The sequence below is a fragment of the Phyllobates terribilis genome, unplaced genomic scaffold (genome assembly GCF_046119375.1).
Source record: "Phyllobates terribilis strain yellow unplaced genomic scaffold, ASM4611937v1 Scaffold_5__5_contigs__length_657084704, whole genome shotgun sequence".
NCBI classification, from domain to species: domain Eukaryota; kingdom Metazoa; phylum Chordata; class Amphibia; order Anura; family Dendrobatidae; genus Phyllobates; species Phyllobates terribilis.
The window spans coordinates 148387782-148409235 of record NW_027362765.1 but is presented as its reverse complement, the minus strand read 5'-3'; positions in this window follow the sequence as shown (position 1 = coordinate 148409235).

Sequence of the window (21454 nt, the reverse complement as noted above, 5' to 3'; positions counted from 1 at the left end):
GCCTAGTGAGGGCCCGAGTAGGCCGAAGGCGAGTGGAGAGTTAGTACATAGGGGGCAGAGGAGCTTAACTAGCTCAACCCGAAGAGGCATTTACCGGACACCGGGTCCGAAGCTTACCAGGATCTCTATGAGACAGTAAGGCATAACCGGAATCCGTGGAGAACTACAAGTCCCAGGATCGCTAAAGTGCTGATACGTAACAGAGCCAGGAGACACATAGGCCCCGTAAGCTGGGAGCATGCACTCCAAGAGAAGGCCCAACCACTACGTCAGCCAGCGCAGGACAGAGACAAAGTTAGGCCTAGCTCCAGGCAGGTCAGAAACTTACTACGCAGAGGCAAGTAACAGGAGGCCCTACACCCGCTCATTGGGGAGGATCCTGACATGCACCCTTCACCCTACAGTGCTCCGGGACGTGCCTGAATTTCCATCAGTAAAAGCTACTAAAGTGACTATCGTGTCTGTCCCTGTTCTTGCTCTGACCCGGCTGGGTCTCACCTGTCCTGCACCCCCTTCTCCGTACACTGCCCTGAGGCCCAGCTCCACCTGTGGGGAGCTATACCATCGAGCTGCCTTGTCATCGGCCTCAGTGGTCTGCGCAGCGCTGGTGAATCTCACCAGAAGCCACAGGTGGCGTCACGAACTTTTATAAAATAAACAACTATCAACGCTTTTAAAGAGAGACCCCAGGGTACCGGCCCGGGAGCTGACCACCGCGACATCCTTAAGGCTAAAGGCCCGGGTAACCGAGTAATCCCCATCCCCCTGGGCTAGTCAGATGATCATGCGTGGATATAGTAGGGCAGACCGGACAGATTGTAGAACATTATTTCCTAGATTGATAGCTCAGAAAAAAATAAAGTTGATGGTGTAATAAGGTTCTTACTAGATTTGGAGCACACTGGGATACACTTGGAATTACTTGAGAAAAATTGGTGGCATTTGCTATTCATGGTATTGTTAACTTTGCGGTTGTTACTCCCAGACAAACTCCAAATCTTTGTGGCATTTTAATTTAATGAGGATATAAAAAAATGGAATCAGAACAAAACAACCTTATGGATTAGGCAAAAGAAAGAATGGAGTGCATAAATGTAATATATGTTCTATTTGTAAATTTTTAAAGGTGACTGAGACAATTAGTGATTCTACAAAGAGAAAAGGGTATAGCATTCGCAAATCATCTTTTCTTTTTTCTTGCCTTGAGTACCACTACTTAAATGGCTGACATCTTTAAAAAAAAAGTAGTTAGAGAGTATTATGTTCCTTTTTCTTGTGATTTTAATTTGTTTAATTTGTCTCCCCTTATTTCTTAACTGTTTTTAGCCTATATAAACTGTACCAATTCTTTGCCTACTCATATTATGAGGAAGTTCCGAAATGTTACTAAACATGTCAGCAGATTGACATCACCAAGTCACCAGTGACTATGCTTCATGTATTAACACCAGCCAATGTCCCATGATACCTAGTGTTAGCGGGATTCTTTGTCACAAGTCCTGCATCCCGTTACAATTAATGGAAAACCATGAACAAACATGTATGAAGCTATCCTCATGACCTCTGATAACCATTCATTGTGAGGACCACAGGAATCCCAATATATGTTTTGGATGAGTAATGCTACTCACCAGTGTATACTTATTGATGGACTGGTGTAGTACCTGAAGGTGTAATTCATTCAACTGATAATAAGCTTTATATGATTTATTGCATGATCATCACTTAATCATATGTGGGAATATTGAAATCTGCTTGAATGTCCGACTGCGTCAACATGGAATAATGATGGACATTGCATAATGGCAACTCCTAAAAGTTCTAAACAACTTTGGTTTTCTCTATGCTGATTATGTAAGTCAGATATTAGATATTCATCTATTCACATTTCACAGAAGTTTTTTTTCTATGCATTTGGGGTATGTTCCTTTTCATTAAACTACAGTATGTCTGGATGAATTATGCAAATTAATTTATATTACAGGAATCGTTTGTATTAATTATTGCTAGAATCCTAGTTTACTACAGGATGTGGCTCCAATGATAATAAAGAGACGATTAAATGTTTTTATGAAGAATCACATGATAATGTTTATTCCCTCACCTTTCATTAGTGGTTTTAGCAGATTATCAATGAAATTCCTGTATTTATTTTTATTATTTTATATTTTGCCTAAAAAAAAAAATACATTTAACACAAAATTCTATTATAAACAATAGGTCAATTACTGATGATCCACTCCTTTTTACAAAGGCCTTTTTACATGTCCAGATGCAAACAATATAGGGACAAACAATTGTTAATATGATCATGGTCCCCATACAGACCGCATTTTTTTCAGCAACACATCCACATTCCCTGTCTAAATGATAAGATGTGCTGCCTACAACAACCATATTAGGCTGGGTAAAAGATCCAACAACCCACAAACTAGTGTTTTGCTTTTCTCAACATTTAGCTTCAGGAGGAGACTGTTCTCCAGCTTCCAAAATTCTAGCTTGCCAATGGACAGTGAGCTCCTACTTGATTTACAGTTTGGGCTAGCGGCCAGTGATCTGACCAGTTTAGGAGCAGCTCTACAGAAAAGCATCTGTCAGCACTGCGTTTATTGTCTAGGAGACCAGCCACCTCTGATAGACTGCAGAGATAGCTCGTATGGTAACCTATGCTATGACCATAAAATTAATAATCCCTATGTTCTTGAGAATGGAGAGGATTTTAAATAAGAAGTAAACTGCAAAATTGCTTGTTTTTACGAAAACTTTGCAATTTTATCCTTTAGAGAACTTGAGAATAACACTTTAACCCCTGTCGACCCAATGACGTATAGGTAGGTCATAGGTCGCCTCCCCCTGTTTGATGCAGGCTCCGTCACTGAGCCCACATCGATTCAGGCACATGACAACTGATCTGATCAGGTGTCATGTGCCCCTAACAGCCGAGGGTGGAATCACGTTCCACCAGCGGCTGTTAACATGTTAAATGCCACTGTCAATCTCTGACAGCGGCATTTAACATGGCCGCGTCGGAAGGGCATCATAAGACCCGCCCATCGGCGCACCTGTCATATGATCGTGGGGCGCCGATGGTTTGGCATGACAACCCAAGATCTGAAGGAGACCCCTGTGGTTGTCATAACCTATCTGCTATGAGAGCCTCCTGCGTTCATAGCAGATGAGCATATCTGCTACACATAGCAGAGCTGAAGCCATGCTATGTGTTACACAGGTGATCAGATGACCACAGCTTTTAGTCACCTATGGAGACTATTGAAGCATGTAAAAAGTTTAAAAAAAAAGTTTTTTAAAATATTGAAAAAAATTAAAGAAAGAGTTTCCAGTTTGTCAGGGAGCGCTTCCAGGTGATTCATTACTTACTCCAAATCTTTCAGGAATAATCCAGTTTATTTTTATACAAACAACGCGTTTCGGCTATACATAACATTAGCCTTCATCAGGTAAAATCATAATTGTCTTTAAAGAATACATTTATATAGCATAAAAAGAGGAGGAGGAACTAATCCAACCCCTCAATCAATTTTCATTTCTAAAAGGTATTAAGCAGTTAATTAAAAGTGAACTCTATATGGATTTAGAAAGGGGGGAGGGGGAAACAAAAAAAAAACAAAACACCACTATATATTGTTTTTTCCTATTCAATAAAAAAATTTTCTATAAAATTAATAAAATTATTTGTCTTATGACTCCATTTACTATCCTATTTTCTACTTCACTGATAAGGGAAAAATATTTTTCCCGATTCTAGAATATAACGATGTCATCAATATTAAGAACTCCATTTTTTATCTTATCTACTACATCACCAATAAGGGAAAAATATTTCTCCCAATTCTAAGGTATAACAAATTTATCACCAATATATGAACCAGTATCTGCCGGGATTGGAACTCATACATTTAGATTCCCCATATCTACAATATTTGTGTATTTACTCCATTGAGCCACTCGCAGTTATAGTCTCTGGGTGCTTAATTCTTCATGTTATTCTCTTTAGCTTTTCTCCCTCTACCTCATTTACGAGGTTTGCAGACTTCGATTTTTAACCCCAAAAAATTTAGCGGCATTATATGTTCTCTAATTTATCATTGAGGCCGTCTGGGTACAGAGTCCTCAATCTGTGTATCCAGAAGGCCTCCTTTTTATTTAACTGTTGTATCCTATTGGAAACATTTCTAGGGATCTGTTCAATCGGTGTCAAAGTAACATTGAATTCTTTTTTATGTGTTAGCAAAAGGTGTCTTGATAGACTATGGATAAGGAGACCGACTCTGGCATTGTGTCTGTGGCCATTCAGTTGGGTTTGGACCATTTGTGTGGTCCTCCCCACATACTGGAGGCCACAGTCACAATCTATAACGTATATAACAAAGTAGCTTGTACATGTCAAATGTTGTTCTATCTGAAATATTTCACCTGTACTCTTGGAAACTATGTGTTGTTGTTTATCTGCTATATTATAGCTGCACTGACATTTTTTCTGGTTACATTTATATACTCCAGGTTTATTCACCTTTTTGGAGCAATTATGGTTTTTCATGAAGTTTTTCAATCGGCTGGGAGCTACCATGTTCCTTTTTGTTTTTCCCCTTCTAAATGTCATATTGGGGATTTGTGGTAATACATTTCGTAGCAAGGGATCTTGTTTTAAGATATACCAGTGTTTTTTCAAGATTCCACAAATTTTTTCGTTATCTTTATTATAGGTTGTAATGAAATTGAACTGCCATTTCTCATTAGATTTCAGGTGAGATTTAATTGTATCCATAACAGCATTTTCTCTCACAGTTTTTTCAGTGCTTTTTTCTCTAGTATTTTCAAGCGTTTTTTTCAAACATTCACCCTGAGTGTTTGGTAAGTTTACCTTATAAGCTTGTAGTATTAATGTTTTTGGATACTTTTTTTCCCGAAATCTGTTAGTCAGGATCTTGCTTTGTGTTATATAATCCTGTTTACTACTATTATTTTTCCTTATTCTTAAATATTGACTGAATGGAATATTATTCTTCCATTTAGTATAGTGTGCACTGTTATAATGTAAATATCCATTGATGTCTACTTTTTTAAAATGTGTTTTTGTTACGATTTTCTTTTTCATATGTGAAATCTCTAAATCCAAGTAAACTATTTTTTCAGCGCTGATAGTGGATGTAAAGGAAATACCCCATGTGTGTTCATTTCCCTCACCAGCAAATGGGCTTGTTCTATATCCCCCCTCCAAATGATTAATAAGTCATCTATAAAACGTTTATAGATTATTATGTTGTCTTTGTATTTTTCTGAATTAAGTGGGGATAGGGACTCGAATAGCCCCATAAATAAATTTGCAAAACTTGGGGCTACCCGAGTCCCCATCGTGGTACCATGCTGCTGCAGGTACAGTTGTCCATCAAACTCAAAGACATTATGACGCAAAATGAATTGCAAACCAGTCAGAAGAAATTCTACTTGTTCATCTGGCATCTTTTCATTTTTCTCCAAATAAAATCTGGCAGCTCTTATACCCAAATTATGTTCTATATTTGAATATAACGCTACCACATCTAGGGTTAGAAATAAAAAATTCTCCTCCCAATCCATTCCCTCCAAGAGACTAATGAGGTGGCTCGAGTCTTTCAAATATGAGGGCAGTGATTTGACATGTGCTTGTAAATATAAATCCAGGTAGTGTGACAAACAGCTAGTGAGAGAATTAATCCCCGAAATAATAGGTCGTCCAGGTGGATTTACGAGGTCCTTATGGACTTTGGGGAGATGGTCAAAAAAAGCCATAGCTGGTTCTTTGTTAATTAAAAAAAATTTCTCTCTTTTTGTTATAATTCCTTTCTCAGAGGCCTCATTCAGAAATAGGTGATATTCTTTAGAAAAATCAACAGTAGGATCCTTTTCCAATTTTTTATAGTATTTTCGATTGGATAGTATTTTAACTGCCTCACTGAGATAATCCTTCCTATCTTGAATAACATTACCACCGCCTTTATCAGCCTCTCTAATTATTATTTCAGTGTTCTCTCTTAGATTTTTTAAGGCTTCTCTTTCTTGGGGGGTAATGTTATATTTAGCAATTTTTTTGGCAGTTTTTGATTTCTTATGTATATTTTTACATTTTTTATCTTTGCTCTTTATTTTATCAATAGTATTCAACTTACGGAAATCATCACCTACTAGAGATAAAAATGTTTCAATATAGCTACCCCTATGATGTATGGGATTAAAGGAAGATCGTGGTTTCACTTCCATATGTATATATGGTGTTTCATTTGTTATCCTTGCCGTTTGTTCCAATTCTTTCTTAATTTTTAAAACAATGTTTTTGTCATTTTTCCCTTTATTACGATCTTGCAATACAAAGTGTCTTTTTAGGGTAAGACGCCTTATATAGTGATTAAGATCAATAAAAAGCTCAAAATTATTGCTATGTTTTGTGGGGCAAAAAATTTAGCCCTTTACTCAAGACCTTTTCTTCATCTTGTGTAAGTACATGCGAGGACAAGTTGAAGATTTTTTGAGAGGATTTAGGGGAAATTTTATTTTTGAAAAAAGACCCTTTTGTTGAGCTAGTTAAAATAAACTCGGATTTTTTATCTTTTTTGAATTGGACTCTTCTACCACCCCTGCAGCCCCTGGTACTTCTTTTCTTTTTTGGGGGGCTATAAGTGTCGGAAAGAAACTGGTTATTTCTCTTTGAGCAGCTATTATTTGAGGGGATATAGTCTCCAAATTCTGCGGCAGGAATTGAGCTATAGGTGTTAAGGAGGGGGCTTGTAGGGATTTGGCTACTATTTTGGGTACTAATGTTTCTAACAGAGTGGGAGTCTGGAGAGGGCCTATTTCTAAAAAAGAAATCTGTGAGTTAAGGGATGATTGAGATGGGCCCAAAGCTTGTAAAGCTGTAATGGAGGGTACATTTGTCTCCTCAGTACTATGTGTAGTAAAGATACTAAGATCAAAGGAACATTCTTCCTCATTTTTCTCAGTATCACAAGTTATTGTGTTGTTATCAGAATTAAATATCTCGCAGTCAGGAATATTTTTTAAGGAAAATTCTGAATTAATTATAGATGTGGATTCAATATTAATATTTTCATCTCCTATATAGTTGGAAGAAGGCATAGGATTATTAAAATTTTTAGTTGTTTTATGTCCTGATTTATAAGTAAAATCAGGTCTAAACGGATTATAGAATTTATTTTTTGGTATAACCCCCAAATTTTTGTTAATGACATTCGTATTCATTCTTAAATCGATGTTTTTCTTATTAGAATTTGCTCCTGCTATTTTAGAGTTGTAAAAGACTCGTAGACTATCTACTGTGTCTCTTTGTTTTTTCAATAGACCTTCAATATTCCCTAATGGTTGTAAGGTATTCTTATTAGTAATCATATTAGTTTTAGAATTATTTTTATTTTTATATTTTTTATCAGATGCGATTTCAAACATATCTCTCCGTAGTTTTTTAGTTTTTGTTTCCATTAAATTATTTTCATACATTTGAAGGTTACGATTTGTATCCTCATTTATAGTACGATAATAAACTAATTTTTCATACTGTTGCAATTTCTCCATTAGTTGTTCACAAATATCAGTGGCTTTTCTAGCTAACTGTTTGCGTTTGTGTACTAGGAGGGACATTAATTCATATGAGCATTTATGTAAAATCTCTTTCCATTTGTCTGAAAAATCTGTATCATTCGAAAAAGTACTTTCAAAATGAATCTCTAGACCCTTCGGTATAATTTTTCGATCAATACAGATACTCAAAAAATCAGCATCAAGTTGATGTCTTATCTCTGTCTTCATACTTTTCTCAAAGCGAGAGAACAGATTTCTAATATTTTTCTTAGTCTCTAAGTCAATGTCATTGTGCGTAAGTATTGAAGTCATGTCCACACTTAAATTTGTTGAAGTGATAGAGGCCAGTGCCTCGAGTCTTCTGTGATATCTGTTCTTAAAATGTTCCATAGTGCGATCGCTGCCAACCCCAATGGATTTCTTTCCTCACAAGTCAATGGAAGGTAAGATGCCTCCTCTGGCTTCAGAAATGGATGAATAAAAAAAGGAAAAGGAGAAAAGAAAGGGGGGCGCAGATCTAAGTGTAGTATTTTAATAATATCGAATTAGAATTAAAAATTGCTCTCACCTTTGTGGTGTCTTGTTATCCAGCATGTAACCCTGTCTTTAGGGAGTGGAGTAGTTGTCTGGATCTGCTGGCCTGCAGCTTAAAAACAGGTAAAACGAGCTCCTTGGCAGGAGACTCATCAGAAAGTGCAAGAAAGAGTTTCCAGTTTGTCAGGGAGCGCTTCCAGGTGATTCATTACTTACTCCAAATCTTTCAGGAATAATCCAGTTTATTTTTATACAAACAACGCGTTTTGGCTATACATAACATTAGCCTTCATCAGGTAAAATCATAATTGTCTTTAAAGAATACATTTATATAGCATAAAAAGAGGAGGAGGAACTAATCCAACCCCTCAATCAATTTTCATCAATTTAAAACACATGTGCACTTCTAAAAGGTATTAAGCAGTTAATTAAAAGTGAACTCTATATGGATTTAGAAAGGGGGGAGGGGGAAACAAACAAACAAAAAAAAAAAAACACCACTATATATTGTTTTTTCCTATTCAATAAAAAGTTTTTATATAAAATTATTTGTCATATGACTCCATTTACTATCCTATTTTCTACTTCACTGATAAGGGAAAAATATTTTTCCCGATTCTAGAATATAACGATGTCATCATTAAGAACTCCATTTTTTATCTTATCTACTACATCACCAATAAGGGAAAAATATTTCTCCCAATTCTAAGGTATAACGAATTTATCACCACTATATGAACCAGTATCTGCCGGGATTGGAACTCATGCATTTAGATTCCCCATATCTACAATATTTGCGTATTTACTCCATTGAGCCACTCACAGTTATAGTCTCAGGGTACTTAATTTTTCATTTTATTCTCTTTAGCTTTTCTCCCTCTACCTCATTTACGAGGTTTGCAGACTTCGATTTTTAGCCCCAAAAAATTTAGCGGTATTATATGTTCTCTAATTTATCATTGAGGCCGTCTGGGTACAGAGTCCTCAATCTGTATATCCAGAAGGCCTCCTTTTTATTTAACTGTTGTATCCTATTGGAAACATCTCTAGGGATCTGTTCAATCGATGTCAAAGTAACGTTGAATTCTTTTTTATGTGTTAGCAAAAGGTGTCTTGATAGACTATGGATAAGGAGACCGACTCTGGCATTGTGTCTGTGGCCATTCAGTTGGGTTTGGACCATTTGTGTGGTCCTCCCCACATACTGGAGGCCACAGTCACAATCTATAACGTATATAACAAAGTAGCTTGTACATGTCAAATGTTGTTCTATCTGAAATATTTCACCTGTACTCTTGGAAACTATGTGTTGTTGTTTATCTGCTATATTATAGCTGCACTGACATTTTTTCTGGTTACATTTATATACTCCAGGTTTATTCACCTTTTTTGAGCAATTGTGGTTTTTCATGAAGTTTTTCAATCGGCTGGGAGCTACCATGTTCCTTATTGTTTTTCCCCTTCTAAGTGTCATATTGGGGACTTGTGGTAATACATTTCGTAGCAAGGGATCTTGTTTTAAGATATACCAGTGTTTTTTCAAGATTCCACAAATTTTTTCGTTATCTTTATTATAGGTTGTAATGAAATTGAACTGCCATTTCTCATCATTAGATTTCAGGTGAGATTTAGTTGTATCCATAACAGCATTTTCTCTCACAGTTTTTTCAGTGCTTTTTTCTCTAGTATTTTCAAGCGTTTTTTTGAAACATTCACCCTGAGTTTTTGGTAAGTTTACCTTATAAACTTGTTGTATTAGGGTTTTTGGATACTTTTTTTTCCCGAAATCTGTTAGTCAGGATATTGCTTTGTGTTATATAATCCTGTTTACTACTATTATTTTTCCTTATTCTTAAATATTGACTGAATGGAATATTATTCTTCCATTTAGTATAGTGTGCACTGTTATAATGTAAATATCCATTGATGTCTACTTTTTTAAAATGTGTTTTTGTTACGATTTTCTTTTTCATATGTGAAATCTCTAAATCCAAATAAACTATTTTTTCAGCGCTGATAGTGGATGTAAAGGAAATACCCCATGTGTTTTAATTCATTTCCCTCACCAGCAAATGGGTTTGTTCTATATCCCCCCTCCAAATGATTAATAAGTCATCTATAAAACGTTTATACATTATTATGTTGTCTTTGTATTTTTCTGAATTAAGTGGGGATAGGGACTCGAATAGCCCCATAAATAAATTTGCAAAACTTGGGGCTACCCGAGTCCCCATCGCGGTACCATGCTGCTGCAGGTACAGTTGTCCATCAAACTCAAAGACATTATGACGCAAAATGAATTGCAAACCAGTCAGAAGAAATTCTACTTGTTCATCTGGCATCTTTTAATTTTTCTCCAAATAAAATCTGGCTGCTCTTATACCCAAATTATGTTCTATATTTGAATATAACGCTACCACATCTAGGGTTAGAAATAAAAAATTCTCCTCCCAATCCATTCCCTCCAAGAGACTAATGAGGTGGCTCGAGTCTTTCAAATATGAGGACAGTGATTTGACATGTGCTTGTAAATGTAAATCCAGATAGTGTGACAAACAGCTAGTGAGAGAATTAATCCCCGAAATAAATGGTCGTCCAGGTGGATTTACGAGGTCCTTATGGACTTTGGGGAGATGGTCAAAAAAAGCCATAGCTGGTTCTTTGTTAATTAAAAAAAATTTCTCTCTTTTTGTTATAATTCCTTTCTCAGAGGCCTCATTCAGAAATAGGTGATATTCTTTAGAAAAATCAACAGTAGGATCCTTTTCCAATTATTTATAGTATTTTCGATTGGATAGTATTTTAACTGCCTCACTGAGATAATCCTTCCTATCTTGAATAACAGTACCACCGCCTTTATCAGCCTCTCTAATTATTATTTCAGTGTTCTCTCTTAGATTTTTACATTATAACAGAGCACACTATACTAAATGGAAGAATAATATTCCATTCAGTCAATATTTAAGAATAAGGAAAAATAAGAGTAGTAAACAGGATTATATAACACAAAGCAAGATCCTGACTAACAGATTTCGGGAAAAAAAGTATCCAAAAACCCTAATACAACAAGCTTATAAGGTAAACTTACCAAACACTCAGGGTGAATGTTTGAAAAAAACGCTTGAAAATACTAGAGAAAAAAGCACTGAAAAAACTGTGAGAGAAAATGCTGTTATGGATACAATTAAATCTCACCTGAAATCTAATGAGAAATGGCACTTCAATTTCATTACAACCTATAATAAAGATAACGAAAAAATTTGTGGAATCTTGAAAAAACACTGGTATATCTAAAAACAAGATCCCTTGCTACGAAATGTATTACCACAAGTCCCCAATATGACATTTAGAAGGGGAAAAACAATAAGGAACATTGTAGCTCCCAGCCGATTGAAAAACTTCATGAAAAACCACAATTGCTCAAAAAAGGTGAATAAACCTGGAGTATATAAATGCAACCAGAAAAAATGTCAGTGCTGCTATAATATAGCAGATAAACAACAACACATAGTTTCCAAGAGTACAGGTTAAATATTTCAGAGAGAACAACATTTGACATGTACAAGCTACTTTGTTATATACGTTATAGATTGTGACTGTGGCCTCCAGTATGTGGGGAGGACCACACAAATGGTCCGAACCCGACTGAATGGCCACAGACACAATGCCAGAGTCGGTCTCCTTATCCATAGTCTATCAAGACACCTTTTGCTAACACATAAAAAAGAATTCAACGTTACTTTGACACCGATTGAACAGATCCCTAGAGATGTTTCCAATAGGATACAACAGTTAAATAAAAAGGAGGCCTTCTGGATATACAGATTGAGGACTCTGTACCCAGACGGCCTCAATGATAAATTAGAGAACATATAATACCGACTACTCCACTCCCTAAAGACAGGGTTACATGCTGGATAACAAGACACCACAAAGGTGAGAGCAATTTTTAATTCTAATTCGATATTATTAAAATACTACACTTAGATCTGCGCCCCCCTTTCTTTTCTCCTTTTCCTTTTTTTATTCATCCATGAAAAAAATTAAAAAAATATAAAAGTTCAAATGACCCCCCTTTTGCCCCATGCAAAATAAAACAATAAAAAAAAATCAAAAATACACGTTTGGTATCACCACGTTCAGAAACGCCCAATCTATCAAAATATAAAATAATGATGGATGGTGGGAATGGGTGATCGATAGCACTGCCCAGGAAACTAATGTCACAAAGGAGTAATCTTTAAAATTTGTATTTATTTGCTACGCGTTTAGAGGCTGTTAAAGCCTCTTCATCAGGCAAAAGATATATATAAAAACACCTTACTTGCAGACTGTTATATACAACCACCAGGGTGTTCCCTGACAAAGGTGGGTGTACATAAGTCTGCAAGTAAGGTGTTTTTATATATATATATATATATATATGTATATATATATATATATATATATATATAAAAAAAAAGTTTTGCCTGATGAAGAGGCTTGAACAGCCTCGAAACTCATAGCAAATAAATACAAATTTTAAAGATTACTCCTTTGTGACATTGGCTTCCTGGGCAGCGCTATCGATCACCCATTCCCACCATTCGTCATCCGATTTTCTGAACTCACGTTGGAACCCAGTGGGTGTGTAGCACCCCGAGGGTTCGGTCGCTACAGAGGTATTGCATCTCAACCAGATGTGCGATATCTCACTTCCAGGTAAGGATGGAGTGTGGATCAGGACCCCGACACCTGCATGCATTACACCACATTTCCGTGGGACAGGGCGACCGATATGCTCCAAGTAGAGCACGACAGTCCCTGTCCCTGGCTGGAGTGGGGGGAGGGAACACCGAGGAAGGGGGGACCCTGTAGTGCATAGGAGGGAGAGGGCAGTTCCTGGGTGCACTTAGAAGGATGTATAAAAGGTGGGCACCATCTTAGTTCTGTGTTCAGTCTGAGAGAAGAAGTGTCAGAGTAAGCGCCTCTGCATGGGGCTCTGCTCCGTAGGCGGGCCTAGCCTGTGAGGCCCAGCCAGCACTGAAAGAGCAAAGAGAGGGTTGAGAGTAAGAGGAGAAGACAGGGAGCAGAGGCTCAGACCTAGCTCTGCTCCGCAGGCAGGCCAGAGAGAGCGGCCGGAGCCTGGAGGAAGGAGAAGGAAGGAAGAGGAGCGAAGTAGGCTCCAGGAACAAGGAACGAAGGGACCCCAGGGGTGTGGACCGGCGAGTCGCCACCGCACACCCAAATCTATCTGCGTAGGGGGGTCAGGCCAAAGGGGGAGACCGGTCCACGAACCTAGTGGAGGCGGGGAACTACCCTCAGCTAGAAACCGGAGGCTGTGACATTTTATGTGGCGCAGCCCCTCGCTACACCTGCTAGGAAGGCACCACATAGGGTCAGGGAAACGGCACCAACGTTCACCCGAGAAGGCCCGAGGCAGCCGGACAGAAGCGAGGTCACTGGTGGGGTATGACAGGCCAGAGAAAGGACACACAAAGGGGGTCCTGTGAAACGCTCCAAAAGTTATCTGGGAGTAGGCCGAGCCCCTCACCTGGTGAGCACAGTGCGACGTGGGACGTTATGACCAGCTGGAGTAACGTGGATAAAGAACTGTGAGTAAAAACCCTGGACTGCATTACAGGACTCTGTGTCGTTACTGCTGCTCCCGCGCACCATCACCCCCAACATCCGCACTCGCTGCCCTGAGGCTATACTCATCCCGTGGGGAGTTATACTACCCTCTGCTGCACCCTCAACACCGGCCTCAGCGGTCTGCCCTGCAGCGGCGGTTCACTCTGACCGCAATCCACGGGTGGCATAGTCGGACATTCAGCATATAGACTGCCATTTGGTTTGACCGCCCTGGGCACGGACCGGGTCGCCGCCACGGAGACTACAACCCCCAGCATCCACAACAGGTCCGGTTCCGGGTGTCCCCACACACACACGGCCCAGGGGGCACGTCAGGTGAATCTGCATCTTGATAGGGGTGATGTCACAGTGGCGGTGACCCGGTCCGTGACCCAGGGCGGTCAGTAAAAAGGGGATATTTACAGGGGATTTATAGTTTTTATATACAGTTCGTGACGCCAGCTGTGGTATGCGGCTAAAGGTCCTCTGGAGCTGTTGTTAATGCAGCAGAGTTGGTTTAGCTCTCCACAAGTAGAGCTTAGCTCCAGGGCAGTGTAGACGTTGCTGTTATGGTGTAGTGCAGAGGATGGCGCAGTTAATAATCAGTCCACAACTTAATGGCGATTTCCTCTTATCTCTACTTGCGGTGGTTAGGCAGACCGGGGCACGGGTACTAGCTGGTAGTAGAGGTCCGGGTGGCCTGGAAGCAAGTTGGGGGATCCACCTAGCCAAGTGGAGTTGTAGGCCTTCCCTTTGCGCTACCTCTTTGGCCCTGCTGTGTATAGCTATGCTGTGGCCCTCGTCCCTGAGTAAAATGTCTTTGTGCTCTTCTGTATGGCAGGCAGCTCGGGCCTTCCTGGAGTGTCACTCTCACGTGGCGGTGCTGGGCCCTATCGTGCTGCTGAGCCTCCGGGCGTCTGATGGGGCCAGGAGACCTGCAGTCTCCTGCCCTCCGGTTTCTGCTGCTGGGCTTTCGGTGCCCCACAACCTCGGACTCCGGTGTCCGGTTCTTCTGCGCTTCCCTCTGGGGTGAACTGCCGTGCAGCTCCACTCCCTGGGTCTTTCCTCATCGAAGTCCTAACTTCAACTCCTGTCTGCTCTCTTCACACTAACTAACCCCGCCTCCAGATCCAGTTGCTAAGGGGAGGAGCTCCCCTTGCTGGTCTGGAGCCAGGAAAGTGTTGCATGCTAGCAAAACCTGATTAGGGGACCCCTCCTTGCTTCTAGGCATGGCATCACCCCCCTTGTGAGGGAGGCAATGCCACTGTGGCAACCGGACTCCTGGGGTGCCACATTCCCCCCTAGTTAACTTCAGTACTCCCGGACTGAGGATACCTTTTAAAATTAACAATTAACAATAATAATTCACATTACAAACATTTTACAAAATCTCAAAAAGCAAAAACTACAAAAACCCAAGCACAAACGTACAGCAGTCACTGCGGCGCTTAGTCTTTACACCACAATCCGGGTAACTGAAATTTGGCTTGTGGGAACTGCATCAACCCACTTTGTGTATCGTCCCTGGGCGTGGCTTCAGGGCACTCTTTCGGTGGGCCTGGTCGTCAGCCGCGCCTGCGGTCTATTTTCTAGGCCAATTAGTAACTATATCCAACATTGTCCTGACCACACCTAGTCCTGTAGTCCAATTGTCCATAAATGTAACAAATATATATATTTCTAGCATTATTTAACGATTACAACTATTTATAACATACTCTTTAGTGCTCTTACACTTTAATTCCTCCAGCGGGCAGGGAGCTGACCTTTAGTACTCCGGGTCGATCTACGTAGTACATTTGTTGTCACTGACCTATCCTGGTCCCTAGTGTCTACCCCTGGTGTAGTGGGTTCTGTGTAAACTACATTACGGGTAGTCTGAGGTAACACCGGTAGGCTGGGTAATCTCCTACGAATTCTTTGACTCACCCTGGCTACGACAGGTTCACTGCTAGCAGAGGGTAGATTCTCCTGATCTGCTGCTGATGAAGAGTCTGTCTCTGGGGCCGACTGGTCTTCCAGATGTTCTGGAGCCTCTGCAGCTTCCAGTGAGGCCGCTTGGACAAAGGTCAGGACTGGTATCACAATTGCTCTCTTCACCTGCGTCCAAGACCGGGGAAATGCTCCAAGCACTGTGTGGACCGTTTCTTCCACATCTTCTGTGGGCTGAAGGCTGTTTTGGTCTTCTTCTTTGTGTTTCAACTGTTCAGGACATATCTTCAAGTGGTCTCTTGAGACTGCCGCTGAAGTTTCCCCTCCATCTTTGCTGATGAGGCACACCTTGGTGTTATCGTAATTTGAGGGTAGGATGGTGTATGGCTCAACCTCCCACTGATCATCTAACTTGTGGACTCGTCTTTTCCTCTTAAGTACCTGTTCTCCAGGTGATAAGGGAACGGCAGGTGCGTGCTGATTATAAGTTTTCTCTTGCTTCTGTCTCGCCTGGGACAAACTTCTCTCAACACATTCTTGCACCTTGCGGTATTGTTGCTGCCGTTCGGTATCCCAATCTACAACTGGTGAGGTCGTCTCTGGTGTTAAAACTCCCATGTCTAAGTCAATGGGTAGCCTACCAGGTCTTGCTCTCATCAGGTAAGCGGGTGTATAGTTGGTGGAGTTCACCAGGATGTGGTTATATAGGTCCACCAAATCTGGTAACTTCTCTGGCCACAGGCTACGTTCTTCAAGGGGCAACGTCTTCAACAGGTCTATTTCCACCTGGTTCATCTTCTCACACAACCCGTTGGTCTGGGGATGATGCGGCGTCGTCCTTATTTTCTTGCAGCTGTACAAGTTACAGAATTCCTGGAAAACCTCTGCTTCAAAGGCTGGACCTTGGTCGGTAAGCACCCGTTCAGGGTAACCGTGTGGGTGACAAAAGTGCTGTTGAAACGCTTTGGCTGCCGTCTGAGCCGTCTGGTCTTTCACTGGCACTACTACCAAGAACCGGGAGTAGTGGTCTACTATGGTGAGAGCGTAGACATAGTTCAAGTGGTTGTTTGGTGATTATGGGCTGCAGGGGAGCCCTCTGGTTATCACAGTCAGGTTGCATGGACCACATTCTCGACACCATCACTCGATTGCTTTCCGTGGAACTGCCGCACTTCCTTGATACTGGAGGGTCTTGGCCAGTCCTTGATCACAGTGACTTTTTCAGGGTCTGGTGCTACACCTTTGGCGCTTATCACATGACCTAGGTACTGCACCTTGGGCTTCAACAGGTGGCACTTGGACGGCTTTACCTTCAGGCCATAACCAGATAGGGCTTCGAACACCTCGGCCAGGTGCTCCAGGTGGTCTTCATATGTCTTCGAGTAGACAACTACATCGTCTAGGTACAGCAGGACGGTTTCGAAGTTTTTGTGTCCTTGGCAACACTCCGCTGGAAGGTTCCTGGGGCGTTGCAGAGCCCGAATGGCATGCAGTTGAACTCGCTAAGGCCCATTGGTGTTGTAAACGCGGTCTTTTCTCGGTCCACCTCTGCCACAGGAACCTTCCAATACCCACTGGTGAGATCTAAAGTGGAGAAATAGTTAGCTGATCTCAATGCTGCTAATGATTCCTCAATTCTGGGTAATGGGTAGGCGTCCTTATGTGTAATGCGGTTAATCTGCCTGTAATCAACACACATCCTCATTGTACCATCTTTCTTTCTAACGAGAACTAATGGAGCTGCCCAGGGGCTACAACTATCTCTTCTCACCCCAGCCTCCTTCATCTCCTGTAACATTCCTTTGGCACATTGATAGTGAGCTGGGGGTACAGGCCGGTACCTCTCTTTAATGGGCGGATGATCTCCTGTGGGGATATGATGTTGGACCCCTTTTACCTGCCCAAAGTCTAGTGGGTGTTTGCTGAAGACTCGCTCATATTCTTGGACCACCCGGTATACTCCATGCTTTTGGTGCAAAGGGGTGGAGTCAGTGCCCACTTGTAGCTTCTGACACCAATCCTCCATCTGCCCCTTGGAGCCGTTATCCTCCGCCAGTTTGGACGGAGGCAAGGGTTCCACTGCCTTTATTGCATTGTTAATGACAATGAACAGCTTAGCAAGGGTGGCATACCGGGGTAAATGGACCTCTTTCTCCCCACAATTCAGGATGTGTATCAGTACTCTCCCCTTGCGGACATCGACTACCCCCCTGGCTGTCAAGATGGTGGGCCTTCTATCAGAGTACACGGGTTCTACCAGGGCCTGATAATCTTGACCCCTGAGACCTATTGCTGCCCGACACCATATTAACATTTCACTTCTAGGGGGCATTGCAATGGGGAATGGATCACTCATCCTGACACTGCCAACTTCTCCACCAGACAGCTCTACCTGTTGTCTTTTCATCAAGGCTCTGATCTCCTTCTGCAGAACTCGCTGCTGACTGGAACTGGCAGTCTCTGCGACCTGCTGCAACAAAAGAATAATTTCCCCAAGACAATTCTCTATCACATTGGTGCCTATAGTTATCATAGGATGACTTTCTCGGCGATCAATATCAACAATAATCATTCCTTGTGATGGCAGTTCTACTCGGCCAACTTTTATGGTCACCTCTTTATACCCCACCTGAGGCAAGGGCTGACCATTGCTGGCATAGATACTAAGATGTTCATCTGGACGGCGGGTAATGTCTGAATCAGTCCAGTATTGTTTATAAAGGATATATGGCATCGTTGTCACCTGGGACCCAGTGTCCAGCAGTGCGTTCATCGGGATGCCATCAAGCACGACAGGCAGGACTGGCCGTCCTCCCACTTACTTGTCTCGCCAGCTTTGTGGGCCTGGTCGTCTTACTCCTGGGGGTTGGCCCTCTGCCCCAGGGGTTGCTCGTTTAAATTACAGAATCTTGAGTAGTGCCCCGCCTTTTGACAGCGGCGGCAGATGGGTTGTCCGTCCTGGTCGTAGCGATCGCTGTTCCTACCTCTGGTCGGTGGAATTCTTCTCTGTCATCGCCACGGGACGTCATCTGGACTGGAAGCCAGCTGGATCTTTTCCTTTGGAGACACTTACATGGCCTGCACGGTTTTAGTTAGTGTAGCCACACTTTTGGTCAGCTTGTGGACCTGAAGGCGTAGGACTGCAGACGGGTCATTTTCTAGGGTCTGCGCGTCAGCCTCCACAGGTGCTGGGGGAAAGGACGCCACCTCCTGGTGGTATGTGATAGCTGGGCGCCGGAGGGGTGCTGTGCCACCTGGGGTTGGATGTCGCAGCACCTGGATGGCTCGGTCCTTAAATTGCGCAAAGTCCAGATCAGGGTTTTGCAGAGCCATAATGCGCAGCTGTGTCCGGTGAGCGTTAGACTGGAGCCCCTCAATAAACTGCTCAGTTAGCAATCTGTCCTCATCTCGCACACTGTCGGGGTCTACCTGTTTGATGGCCCGCAGCGCCTCCTGCAGGTTTAGAGCATAGTCCCGTACACTGTCCTGCACCCTTTGTTTGCACCCGTAGAACTTCATCTTAATTTCGGCTGTTTTGCGAGTGTCAAAGGTATCCTTCAACCGGGCCAGTATTTCCTTGACAGTGCCTTTGTCCCTGCCCGGCCAGGACTTCACCTCTCTCTGGGCTGCACCGATTAGCTGGCCTATGGGGATGCTGACTTTTTGCTCCTCAGACAGGGGGCACACTTTAAACAAACTGCGCAGTCTCTCCTCAAAGTCGTTCAGGGTGTGCGACTCCCTTGAGTACTGGGGCAACCACGCCGCCCCTGGTATATACAGCATTGATAACGGCATTACAGTTGCGGCGGCCGCGGCTGAATACTCTCCTTGGTTGGGCATCCTCCTCCCCCCTAGTGAACCTCAGCCAGGTCCTGGGCGTCTGCTGACGTACCAGTATGCTGCTCTACAGGCGGAAGGATCTCTTACCCGGCGGTCCCAGATCGGGGCCTCCTGCGTCCCCTCGACTGATGGCAAATGACGTGATAACACAGTTCAGTACAGTCTATGGCACACAGGACCCGGTTATACCGAGCTTCATGAATCCTGTTCATGACGCCAAGTTGACGCGCCTCCTGGGCCGTGGGGTACTCGGTGCCGGGCCGGTCGTTGCTAGGGGAGATGTCACAGTGGCGGTGACCCAGTCCGTGACCCAGGGCGGTCAATGAAAGGGGAAAAGTAAAAGGGTCTGCTCTCTTCACACGAACTAACCTCGCCTCCAGATCCAGTTGCTAGTCTGGAGCCAGGAAAGTGTTGCATGCTAGCAAAACCTGATTAGGGGACCCCTCCTTGCTTCCAGGCATGGCATCACCCCCCTTGTGAGGGAGGCAATGCCACTGTGGCAACCGGACTCCTGGCGTGCCACAATATCACCTTCAAGTGTTCCATCCACCCTGTATGATTTGGGGTGCTTACCCTCTTTTTCTTTAAAATATAAAAAAAATTAATCCGATTGGAAAACGGCGTACCAAGAAAAAAAATTAAAGCGCCAGGTTTTTTTTTGCTGCAACATTGCAATAAAATGCAATAACGGGCAATCAAAACATTGTATCTACCCCAACATGGTATCAATAAAAAAATCAGCTTGGTGCGCAAAAAATAAGCCCTCATCCAGCCCCAGATCCTAAAAAAATTGAGACATTACGGGTCTCAGAAAATGCTTTTTTTTATTTTTACAATTTTTTTTTTTCACCACTTAAATAAAAAAGAACCTATACATGTTTGGTATCTACAAACTCGTAATGACCTGGAGAATCATAATGGCAGGTCAGTTTTAGCATTTAGTAAACATGGTAAAAAAAAACAATTGTGGAATTGCATTTTTTTTGCAATTTCACTGCACTTGGAATTCTTTCACATTTTTTAGTTCACTATATGGTAAAATCAATGGTGTCGTTCAAAAGTACAACTCGTCCACAAAAAAAAACAAGCCCTCACACGGTCATAGTGATGAAAAAATAAAAAAAGTTATGGCTCTGTGAAGAAGGGGAGCAAAATACAAAAACACAAAATCCCAAGGTGGTGAAGGGGTTAACTGTCCGATTACTACCAATACTTGTCATTCAAACTGTAATCTCTTTCCAATTCACTTGTATGGGAGAGTGCGTGCAGTACCATTCGCTGCCACTACAGAATGTATAGAGCAGTTCCATTTCCAGTTTTCTACAGGCCCTCAATCAGTTGGGTGCTGGGAATCTGACTGCTACCAATCGGGGCGCCGAGGAGAGAGGACCGCCACCGGGAGGAGACCAGGGGCCGCTGGAGAGATGAGTATGAATATTTTTTACTTTATAATTCTTCTTTAACTTGCAGGTACGATGGTACCCTGGTCGGATGAGAGTATACATGCGGATGTTATGCGGTTTAATGCAAGTCAATGGGCGCGATTTCGCGGCAAAATTGCGCCCAAATTGGTTGTTCTGCGGATTTTTCCGGGAATCATTGGGAAACATGGCAGACATCTTAACAAGCGATTTTAATGCGTTTCCGTGGCGGAAACACCGCCGCGGAAATGCATTAAATCTGCATCGTGGGCACACAGCCTGACAGGCACAAAAAAACATCAATAAGGCTAAAATTCAAGCCATGTAAAAAGAATATATATATATATATATACACTACCGTTCAAAAGTTTAGGGTCATTTAGAAATTTCATTATTTTTGAAAGAAAAGCACATTTTTTTTCAATGAACCTAACATTAAATGAATCAGAAATACACTCTGTACATTGTTAATGTGGTAAATGACTATTCTAGCTGCAAACGTCTTGTTTTTATTGCAATATCTA